The 12,732-nt window shown below is 35.1% G+C and overlaps 1 protein-coding gene across 7 annotated transcripts in view; it reads right to left on the bottom strand.

The window, feature by feature from the left end:
- The window catches only part of SFMBT1 (Scm like with four mbt domains 1), a 102,349-nt gene that overhangs the window by 63,260 nt on the left and 26,357 nt on the right, over positions 1–12,732 (bottom strand). For 3 of the 7 annotated variants that reach the window (XM_064496442.1, XM_064496443.1, XM_064496445.1), the window contains exon 1: positions 4–821. The exons of the other annotated variants lie outside the window; for them this stretch is intronic. The gene's annotated coding sequence lies outside the window, so the exon portion shown is untranslated. Of the gene's footprint in view, positions 1–3; positions 822–12,732 lie in introns of those variants that run through there. 7 annotated transcript variants of the gene reach the window in all.

Below are 12,732 nucleotides of genomic sequence, written 5' to 3'. Positions count from 1 at the left end.
TACCTGTTGTTCAGCAGGAGGCCTGGCAGCCTTTTGTTTGGTCAGTACTAGAAATCAGTTGCACCTTGTTATTTGCTTTTGTAGACTTCATTACCCACAAATATTAATCTATGCAGTGAACATCCTCTAAAAACTAGAAGTGCCTGTGTTAAATATACAGAAATTCTTGGTTAAGTATCTAAATATTTTAAACATAAATAATGACTCCTCTCCTTTTCTGTTCTTTCCCTAAAAATGTTATTTTTCCTACCATTCAACTATTGGTTGCCAGTTTTCTAAGATAAGCACTTACAAATTCCACTTTCTAGTGTGTAGTACAAAATTATCTACATAATATTAAATCCTTAAAAACACTGATTTATGCTACACTAATTTCCGTATTTTAAAAGAAAAAATAGCTTTTATAAAATATAAAACTTCTTTCAGTTTGAAACAGAAACAAGTGCCTGAAGTCATCAAAACAAACTGACAAGAAATCAAAACTTTGCTATTTGCAAATTAACAAAAGGTAGGTTTGAGGCAAATAATTGGTTATAAGTATCTCTTTTTGAGGGAAAAAATTTCCAGCACCATCTACGAAAACTGTTCTTACTTACATTCCAAAGGCCAGTTGTTTTTCAGGATGGGGGTGGGTAGGTGGTAGACAAGGTTATTATTTTAACTGTATTTAAACTGTTCAGAAAATAAATGAGCTAGTTAGTCAAAACGCAGCCACTTACTCCAGAAAAACATCATCACAAAGATAACAACTCAAAGCACCTACCCTATGTATCATTAACATGTTTTCTTCAGTATTTTCTTACAGGATATGAGATTACAAATACAGTATTATTCTCTATTAAAGTAAAAAAGAGAACTCAATTCAGTTGTTTCTCACATTAGATTCCTCCAAAACAACAATCTGAAGATTATCCCAGGTTTAGCGATATCAAGTTGGAATTTCATGTCCACTAGTCAGATGACAGACAGGACACTCAGTCAGTCCTTGCTGACTTGGAAACCAAAATCTAATGCTTGAAGAGGCTTACTGTTAAATCTAACTACCAAAAAGTCATTAGCTTACTTCAAATTCCTCTTAAAGCAATCTTTTAAGGGGGAAAAGAAATCAGTAAGTCATTCAAATACCAGAGTACTACTCTGGCCTGAATCTTTAACAAAATGTCAAACAAATTCAGATTGGCAGTTAGACTTCAAAGAGCCACTTTCATGAAAAAGTCTTGTCAAGAAAAGGAAGGATAGAAAGTTTTCCCCATTTTAACAAATACTATGATGGTGGGCATGAAATTCCAACTTGGTATGTCTATGATGAGAACTAAACATCATGGAATTCTGGCCTTGAGAATTTAGACATCAGCACACCTTGCAAAACAAGTGAATAAAACTAATAAATAAAAATTATTACTATGGGGTTGCCCAGTCAACCTTGCAATTTTGGAGGGATATTGATGGAGTGGGGTAAAATAAGAAAAGAATAAAATAGTTTTCCCACTCTACTCAAATGATGAAGTTCAACATACAAATCTTTTTCCCTTTATTTGGTTTTCTCCCCAAATAATTAAATACCTTATGCTCACATCACTACCTCATTTTCAAACATCTCCTTAGTGCCATCAAGAACTATACCCAGCACTACACTTTTATAATACATTAAGTCAACATCCTGGGTGATCTTTTTTAAATTTTTCTTTGTTTCACTAAATGAGATGGGTGAATCCAAAAATTAGAAAAAACTTTAATAGGTCACATCTAGTCCAACAGTCCTCATCATTTTGTGTCTATACACCATTCTTATGCCCCAACATTTCCACAAATAACTCACCATTAACCTGTGGTCCTTCTCTAGCAAGTTCTTCCCCACCCATCTCTGAGGAGGAAGTTGTCCATTCTGTGTTCCAATACCATCAATGATACAGTATAGAAAATCCCCATGAATATCCATTCCCGTGACAATCCATTCTACTTCTGAGCAGCTCCACAACACAGTCTGTCCTGGAACTGCCCCCAAGTCCCAATGGTTTGTACCCATAGGTGTTGTCCACTCAGAATGAGTTTGTGCCTTCGTTCACGAGAGCCCTTCACATAGCTGTCTTGGGAGGCTGACTTCTGTCCAGTCATTCATTAAACACAAAACACTTCAAACTTATTGTGACATAAGATTAGTATTTAAAACAGATACACTGATAGCCAAAAAAATCCTATTAGGGAAGAATTCTGAAAACAGAGTTAATAACTAAGATACAATGAAAAAAATAGTAATAGTTCAACAGGATTTATGTCAACTTTGTAACTTTTCTTTATACTCAGGATCAAGGAAAGAACAGAAAATCTTTTCATAACCATAAAGCAGCATAAGAGACAGCAGCAGCATCAAAAATCAAGGTTATAAAGAAAGCAAGCAATTACTATATACTCATTACAAAATGCTATCCTGGAAAAAGATAAGGTCAAGATTGCAATTTGTTCTTATAAAGCAATAATTTAGTATACACACAATCTTTACCTACAAAGAAGCCAAGGAGAACAGTTTTATACAGAGCTTCCAACAGAAGAGTTTGTTCATAAGCCATTAATGCAGGCAGAAAACAAAAAAGAACCCTCAACTTGCTAATCAGTTGAAACTCTTTGTCTGCCAAGTCAACTGGGAAATGGTACATTAGGAAAAATACCTACCCCAAATGACTTGTTAATAAGTCACTGCATTTGTAACCAGAGAGATCATACACAACTATACTACTGAAGCAAAACAGATGATAAAGAGTTCTTTTAATAAAAGTAATCCAGCTAACAAATGAAGGAATGGCAGAATCTCTAATAAAATCATTTAATGGATCTAAGTGTTGACCATCAATAAACAGCTTACATTAATCAGAAAACAAAAAATAACCTGAAAGGTTATATGCCTCCTGACGGAAAAACACACCACCAACTATGAAACAGTCTAAACAACAACAACAAAAAAGTAATCAAACCTGAATTGGGTTGAGCTTCTAGATCCAACAGAGAAGTCAAAGGAACATGGTAAACAGAACCATGGTGACCCTGACCTTCACCTCACACCATGCATAAAAACTTAAAACAAACCATAAAGCTAAACGTAGGAGCTAAAATTATAAAACACCTAGGAAAAATAGGAGAAAATATTTTTGATCTAGTTGGCAAAAATTTTTTAGATGTGACTCCCCAAAAAGCACAAACAATAAAAGAAAAATCAATAAATTGGGACTGAATCAAAGTTTACAATTTTTTGTTGTTCAAAGATTCCATTAAGAAAAAGAAAAGCCACAAACTGGGAAAAATATTTGCAAAATGTATATCTAATAAAGGATTTGTATATAAAAACTTAAAATTCAATAAACAATCCAATTTTTTAAAATAGGCAAAAGATGTGAAGAGATTGTTCAACAAAGATACATGAATGGCAAGTAAGCACATGAAAAGATACTCAACCTCTGTAGTCATTAAGGAAATGTAAATTAAAACCTCAATGAAATATTACATACCAACGAAGATGGTTAAAGTGAAAGACTAACAATACAACAAGTGAAGAAGGATGTGAAGAACCTGCAGATCTCACACAGTACTGGTCTGAATATAAAAGAATGTAAAATGGTACAACCAGCTTGAAAACAGCGTGGTGGTTTCTATAAAACATTAGATCCAGCAATTCCACTCTTGAATATCCACCAAAGAGAAATGAAAACATACTCATACAAAGACTTTTACACAAGCATGCACTGCTATAAGCTGGAAAGAACCCAGAAGTCCATCAGTTAGTGAATAGATAAACAAAATATGGTATATCTATAAAGTGGAATATGTCTCAGCAAAATAAAAAGGAACTACTGATACAAGCAATAGTAAGGATGAGTCTCAGAAACATCTCACTGAATGAATATGCCAGACACAAAAGACTACATACTGAATGACCCTATTTACATGAAATGTATAGAAAAGGAGAAACTGCAGAGAAAAATGCAGATCAGTGGTTGCCTGGGGCCAGCACAGAGGCAGGGATTATCAGTAAATGGTCATAAGGTCACTCCTTTGGGTGATGGAAGTGATCGAAAACTAAATTGTGGTGATGGTTGTACAATTAATTGTATAAACTTACTAAAATGTATCAAGGTGTTCACTTAAAAGTATAAAATATGTCCGAATAAAACTTAATTTTTTAAAAGAAGAGAGAATTAGGAGACCAACTGCCAATGCCTTTTGGATCCTGCAAACAATATTTAAAAAATTATTTATTGTGGTAAAATATGCATAACATAAAATTTACCATTTTAATCACTTTTAAGTGTATAGTTCTGCAGCATTAAGTACATTCACATTGTTGTGCAACACATTAAAAAAAAAACCAGCATATTGATACAATGGGAATTGAGCTCTACATGGACTTTGATGTCATGAGACTGTGAAAAAAAAGTAGGTCAATAATAGTATTGTGCTTATATATTAACAACAAAAAGTCCTTCACTTTTAGACGTACATACAGAAATACTTATCAGTGAACTGACTTGATATCTGGAATTAGTTTTGAAATAATATTGGGAGTGCATGACAACCAAATGTAATGCACAATCCTTAACTAGATAACGGATGGAAGAAAAAAAAAAACTATGAAGGACAGTATTAGGACACTTAGAAAAATGTTAACATGGACAAATGAGATAACAGTATTATATCAATGTTAAATTCCCCACGTATGATGAATGTATTACGGGTTATGTAGGAAAATCTTATTCTTAAGAGATCCAAGCTGAAGTATTAGAAGTGTCATGATGTCTGCAATGAATTCTTAAATGTTTCCTTAAAAAAAAAAAAAAGCCTCTATACACTTCACACCAGTCAGAATGGCTATCATTTAAAAAGTTTACAAATAATACACACTGGAGAGGGTGTTTTCTACGTCTGTGAATCTGTTTCTGTTTTGCAAATGAGTTCATTTGTGTCGCATTTTAGATTCCACATATAAGTGATATCATATGATGTCTGACTTTCTCTGACTTATTTCACTTAGCATAATGCCCTCCAAGTCCACCCATGTTGCTATAAATTTGCTATAAATGGTGAAATCTCACTTACATAGCTTAGTATTCAACTGTATATACAGGCATCTTCTTTATCCAGTCATCTGTTGATGGACACTAAAGCTGCCTCCATACCTTGGCAATTGTAAATAATACTGCTATGAACACTGGGGTGCATGCATCTTTTCAAGTTAGTGTTTTTGTTTTTTTCAGCTATATACTCAGGAGTGGAATTTCTGGGTCATATGGTAGTTCTATTTCCAGTTTTTAAAAAACCTCCATAATGTTTTCCACAGTGGCTGGACCAATTTACACTCCCCAACAGTGTACAAGGGTTCCCTTTTCTCTATATTCTCACTAACATTTGTTATTTGTATACTTTTCGATGATGGCCATTCTGATGTGTGTGAGGTAATAACTGCCAAGGACAGAATTCTTTACAAGTGATCCTCTACCTCCTTTCTTTCCTAAATTAATAGTATCAGCATGGAGTGAGGGGTTTAATACTACACGAATGAGTTAATATAAATAGTAAGGTTCCAGAAAGCTTAATTTTTCTTAAATCATCAAGGTCATCCTGAGCAGAAAAATCTCTCATTTTCAAACATCCAATACAAAGTGGATGGCAGCTCACACTATGCTCTCACCAGCAAGCAGTTCTTCATTTCTAATATAGGAACAACACTGCTCTAGGTAAGGAAAGAAACGAGCACAGAAAAGATCATTTACTATTTTAAAATTTGTTTTCTATGGAGCAGTCACTTACTCTTTAAAAGGTTCAAATGTTATCTGCACTATGTATTGTGTTATTTCTGAACTACAACAGAAAGAGAATTATTTCAAATTAACTCAACATTCAGGAGTTAGGAGGTATTGTCCTCAGTTTAATTTGCACAGACTCATTTAAGCTAAAGTGAACTGTACTGAATAACTGGATGCCTGTCTTGAGCCCTCTAAATCCCATAGTACAAGACCAGTGACTGCCGCCCAGAACCAACAGGCTCGAGAGCTCACAAACTTATCACCTAGTCAGCACCAGCTTGCTAAACCTGGAGCACAAATTTTCAAAACAGCCTCCTCTTTTTTCCAACAAGGTATATGGTATTCATGAAGTACCAAAGCAACGGGAAAATACAATGGTTCAAGTTAATTTAATCAAGATTTTTATTTATACATAGATTTCTGATGGCTGACTGTTCTTCATTTTTTTGGTCTTAGCCCAAAATATTTTACAAAATTATGGCATTTAAATTTTCATTTCAGAAACAGAGCTATTCTTTTTATATCTCAATTTCAAAAGGAAAAAACCTCTAGAGGTTCTGCATAACAGCCAATACCACAAATCAAATCCTAAACTTCACATGGAGAACTTAAAATAGTGATACCAACCAGATACTTAATAATATTTAGGAATTAACTGATTTTTACATGTGATAAATATATTATGGTTTAAAAAGTTATCATTTTAAAGATAAATACTGAATTACTTATGAAGGGATATAACACCCAAGTAAGTTTTGCTGTAAAACAATACAGGAGGCAAAATTGTGTATGTATCAGAGAGAAAAGTACACCTGAAACAAGCTAGCTACACGTTGATAACTGTAGAAACCAAGTAATGGGTCTTTCTGTGTAATACTATCATAATAAAAAGTAAATCATAAAATAAAATTATAGTGATAAATCAGCCTTCTTAAGAGGCTATAACGAAGAAGCAGAAGCAGCTGCACTGACTGTTTCAAACACAAATAAAAGTTGTGCACAGTAACATCCTGATATTCATGGATACTACCACTGTGAAAAAGCTTGCTGTATTTTCGGCAGAGTAAGGTAATTCCCATAACTAATATCCCAAATTACATGACATCACCTCCAAAACACAATATATATCCACAATATATTTTGCATTTTAGAGATCTTTCTGGAAAATCAATGATATTTAACAAGTATGTATTGACTAAAAGATCGTTACCCGGATATTATCAGCTTCTGATAACCCATTCTTTTCTTCAACAACCCATTCTTTAAACAGTGACTGCTGAAGCTAGAGCAGTAAGGGGGAAAAAACAGTCTAACACTGAAAAAATCATCTTATGAAATTACAGATATAACATGGAATTTTAACTCAAAAAGCAGCAATATCAACCATTGTTAGCTCACATTTGGTTACTGAAACCTAAATTCATGGTCTCTCCTGTTTCATGTGCTCATAGCATGAGATATTTTCCTTCATAGCACTCTCAGGGGCATTTCTTTTCCTTTTTCTTTTTAAATAGAAAGAATTGCTTTTAATCACTTCAGTAGTTTTAGTCTGAATTTCATTTAATTATGGTAGATAATCAGATGGCAGATTTCTGAGATTTTGAGACACAACTTCTTTATCATTCAGGTACAAAAGAGAAATGCTGGTCTTGTCTTGAGCTCCTTTCAGCAGCACCATCAGTCACCTATGTCACCTTGGGCAGCCAGCTAGATCCCAGCCAACATATCTACTGCTAAGCTGAAGCAGTGCATCCCTGGTACCAAAATGGGTCAAAAGAGAGGGACAAAAATTTGAAGCTTCCTTCTTGACTACAGAGTACTCACAGCACAAAGGTGTTCATCTTTTGTGGAGGAATGGGACAAGTTAAGTCAGATGTGCAATAATTTTTAACAAAATGCAAAGTTGGTAAGAGTGGTAACTTATTTTCAATGTAAATTCAGTTTGTGTTTTTGAAAACTCAGGCTTTTTTTGGTTTTAAATTCTTGGGAGTTGAGTTGAATTAGTCACTTTTCTATTAGAAAAAATTTACTGAACACTACATAAACATGGGAAATGTAAACACATGCTAAATATGGTCCCTATACATTGAGAGCATGTAATGCCAGCTGGTAAAACCTAATAGCGACCTAACAGAGCAAATGATAACTACCAAATGCTCTGGACAGACCACACACCATGGGAGTAAAGTGGAGGAACGCCTGGGTTTGAGAGAGGTCCAGAATGAGGAAGTAACTGTAAAAAACAGAGAAGATGGAGATAATTCCAGGCAGAAGGTTAAGAACAAAAGCAAAGAGATGGAAAAGTGCAATGTGTGTCTAAGACACAGCAACTAGACAAATTTGGTTTAGGTTGAGGGCTTCCAACACAAGTGACAAGACAAGACTGGAAAAAGGTTGAGGCTAACCTGGAGGCCTTATTTATCAAAGGTCTACATTTCAACCTGAAGGAAATACAGGAACACTCAGAATTTCTGAACAGGGTTAAGTGCCATGAAAGTAAACAGCAGTGTACATACAGAGATGGGCAATGATGCTCAGGATGGAGTGGGGAGGAAGAGCCTGGAAGCAAGTTCAGGGGATGTTTGCTTTAGTCATTCTAAAAGGAACACCAGAAACACAAGATGAGTGACAGGAAAGGAATACTTCATTTATATAAGATGTCTACAGTTTACAAAGAGTTTCGCTTAAATGATCTGATTTTACCCTCAGAACAATTTGTAAAGTAGAGTATCTGTCACATTTCATAAGCAAGGAACTGCTGCTCAGGGCACTCCCTTGTATGACTGTCAGTCCATGTCTCCTTTCAGGAGTTAAACTGTTAGCTCCTCAAGAGCATGCAGGGACCACTGATTCCTGTTTGCCCTGGAATCGCAGCTGCCTTGCAAAGAGGCCTGCTCAGTGCCTGATCCCAGGAGATATTCATTAAATATGTGATTGATGAGCAATGAAATAACTGAAGAGCACATTTCCTCTTCCACTCTTGTGCCAATGATACTGAAATGTTTTTTGTTTTGCTTTGTTTAATGATTGTTCTGACAATAGAAAAGCTTAGACAATCATAATACCTCTTTTTGGCAGTCCCTCAACAAGAAGACCTCTTTTTACCCCTAGGTAGGAGAAAGGAAAAATGCACAAAAGTGAATATCAAGTTCTCTAACACCTTCACAGTAGTATCAGAAAGTCACATTAAATGATACATTACTAAGGACACAAAAAAGTTGACATTTAGTAGAAATTTTTGAAAAAATTTCAAAAATGTTCTATTTTCTTCCAGAATGGAATGGATACTAAAATTAATAGCCATGCACATGAGCACTTACAGGGCCAAAAATGAGAAATCTTGGCCTAGAACATTTGGTGCCAGTAAGTGAGAAAATGCTCCAAAGAATGATGGAGACATGATGACAATATATCAAAAGGACAAAAGCCAGCTTGACAGGGCTCCCACTGGCCAAATCTTGAACATTTTAAACATGAATAAAATTAATAAAAATAACAAGACTATAGCTCATTGAATAAAATTGGAAACCATGAGTCCATATTGATATAAATTAATGAATCAATAAACTGAAAGTCTGATGAAGAATGGGATAGTTACATAGTTTCAAAGTACTCATCCACAAAATACTAATTAATCACAAATGGAAAAAGAGTAACTTAACAGTGGGGAAGCCTAGCAGACATCACCATAAGCAGCAGATTATCAGAAACAGGACAAACTGATCTATGCCACCAGACACGGTAGAATGAGAAACAGCATCATTTCTGTGATGTTCCTGAATTTGATCTTGAGAAAACATCAGGTAAATCCAAACTGAGGAACATTCTACAAAACAGCAGGACTATAATCTCCAAACACATCAAGACCATGAAAATGAGAAGAAAGGCTGAAGAAGACTTGGCAACTATTTGCAAAGCATGATTCTCAACTGGATCCTCTTGCTCTTACCAAAAAAAGGGGCAGTGGGAAGGTGGGAGACATTACCGAAGCAACTGGTCATACTTGAATGGGGTCTGAGGCATATATGATGGTAATAATGTGCCAGTGTTTATTTCCTGATTTTGATGATTATATTCTACTTATGTAAAAAAAAAAAAAAAAGTCCTTACCACAGAACAAGGGTAACCACACCAGGGTATTCTGGAGTGATGGAGCATCAGATGGACAACTTACTGCCAAGGGTTCTAGGGTTCTGGGGGGAAAAAAGGCTTTCTCTATTGTACTTATAATTGTTCTCTGGTTTTGACTTTTTTTCAAATTTTAAAAAATATTTTTAAATGATTAGTTTTCTCTCCAAAATTAATGTAATGAATATAATCTTAATACTTACCAAATGTATTCCTTCTAGCAAGAGTATTGTCTTTGCAGGAAAAGTACTAAATGAGGCTTGCATTTGATCACTAGGAAAGTAGTGTGTAATAGTATTGCATAACAAAAAACAAAAGCAAAAAACAAGCTTTCCATGTTGTAACCTTGACTTCAAACTCGAGTTCATCACATACAATTCCATGACTTTGGAAGATTTTTCACTCTTTGGGTCTCAATATCCTAATCTGTAAAGTGGGAATACCACCTTTACAGAGTGGCTCTGAGGATGAAATAAGATGGTGCTTTTGAGAATGGCTTCCAAATTATACTCAAAACTAACTCTCTTCCACTTCCAAGCAATCTTACAGCCTGCATCTAATTAATATGTTTACATCTTAGTAAGCCGAAGAAGTAAGCTTCCTAACCTAAATGTCCATCGACAGATGACTGATAAAGAAGTTGTGGTATATTTATACAATGGAATAATACTCAGCCACAAAAAAGAATAAAATAATACCATTTGCAGCAACATGAATGGACCTGGAGATTATCATTCTAAGTGAAGTTAGCCAGAAAGAAAAAGAAAAATAGCATGATATCACTCATACGTGATATAGAAAGAAAGAAAGAAAGAAAGAAAGAAAGAAAGAAAGAAAGAAAGAAAGAAAGAAAGAAAGAAAGAAAGAAAGAAAGAAAGAAAGAAAGAAAGAAGAAAAAAAAAAAGAGGACAATAACAAACTCATCTGCAAAAGAAACAGACTCACAGACATAGTAAACAATCATGGCTACCAGGGACAGGGGATGGGAAGGGATAAATCTGGGAGTTTGAGATTTGCAAATGTTAACCACTGTATGTAAAAACAGATAAAAAACAAATTTCTTCTGTATAACATAGAGAACTATATTCAATATCTTGTAATAACCTTTAATGAAAAAGAACATGAAAACGAATATATGTATATATATTCATGACTGGGACATTATGCTATATACCAGAAATTGACATAACATTGTAACTGACTATACTTCAATTAAAAAAGATTACATGAATGCATTTAAAAAAAAAAAAAGAAAGCTTCCTAATATCAAGCAACTTTTCAAGCTAAAGGGATATTAAGGTTCATTTACTCCAGTACCCTTGCTTTACAGATAAAGAAATGAGACCCTGGATTTAAGAGGCAAGGCAATGGTGAACCACCCCTGTCACAGAGAAACCAGCACTGGTTGGGAGCTCCAAGCACTAGGACAGGCTCTCATCTCATCTTCATAGAACTTGGAAGCAGACATTATAATGATTTTACACATGAGAAAACCAAGGCTCAAGCAAGATTAAGAAACTTACTCAGAATTCACATTTCTGACTCCAAAATTCATGAATTTCCCACTAAATGCTATCCCTATTATTTCCAAACGTGATTAAGAAAGACACCACATGCATGTTTAAAGGTTTTTCTGTACTCTATGCACTCAAGAAGTTACTCCCTTACTCCCACAGTTCCCCGTTTGTTACGTTATCACTGTAAAACAGATATTATTTAACCCCTAAGTCTTTGTCCATCAACATCCTCAGCAATTTACAATAATCTCATCCACTCTTCTATCATAGACTTCTTCACTAAAAATCAGCATGTGCCAAATTTCTTACAATGTCTTCCTACTTTAAGTAGTTTCTCTTATTTCTACTGTTTAGAGCAAGATTCTTCACCTGGAGCCCTGGGGTCCATGAAGAGAATTCAGGGATAGGTGCATCTGAAAGAGAGAAAGTTTTTACATCCGTTTTCATAAACCTCAAATTGAAATTTAAGATTTCCATCAAATATGACTTTAGGCAACAAATCACAGCAATATTAACAGTGCTGTATCTTTGTCATGACAGAAAGAACATATTTTCTTATCACATTAGTTGATACACACGTATATGACTGATTTCTTTTTTAATCTTATGTATTTCATTTCTTTAAAACCAGTAATGGTTTTAAATGGTCTACAGACTTCAATGGCTTACCAAAGGGGTACATGGGGGAAAAAAGCTCAAGAACCCCTGGTTTTGAACAACAAAGCTGTTAATCTGCTAAGAATTTGAGAGAATACGGGGTGGGGGGGTTAGGGGGGAAGTATGGCTTTTAAATACAGGAATCACTTATTCATGCAACAAATATTTACTTAGTTCTTGTACTGTGCTGTACTGTGAAGCAGCAACAAAGATAAAACATTATCCCTTTGCCTCAAACTAGTGCGAAAGGAGACAAAAGCAAGTAACAAGGTTAGAATGTCTTAAGGACTAAAGGAGGACAAAAGAAACTTTTGAACTCAAACAAGGAAGAGATTCTGTCTTTTCGCTTTAAAGAAACAAGGCTCATCTGGGTAAAGGGAGAAGAATCAGGCAACTATTCTAGCTCTCAGTTGCTCTTACAGCCTAGGGGTGGGGGCACGTGGGGATGTGTGTGTGGAAGCCCCTCCTTAGCCCAGGGGAAAGCAAAGGGAGACAGATATCAAGAGGGAGCAGCTCGGACAGCGCTGCCCAGCCAGGGGAAAGTAGCTCATGGATCCAGATTTAACCCTCTGTAGAGCAGGTAAGCCCTTTCTAGTCCAGAGATAGCTTTGGGAGAAGAAATTAAGCAAGAAATATTT

The sequence above is a fragment of the Camelus dromedarius genome, chromosome 17 (assembly GCF_036321535.1).
Source record: "Camelus dromedarius isolate mCamDro1 chromosome 17, mCamDro1.pat, whole genome shotgun sequence".
Classification (NCBI taxonomy): Eukaryota; Metazoa; Chordata; class Mammalia; order Artiodactyla; family Camelidae; genus Camelus; species Camelus dromedarius.
This window is presented reverse-complemented; position numbering and strand designations above follow the sequence as displayed.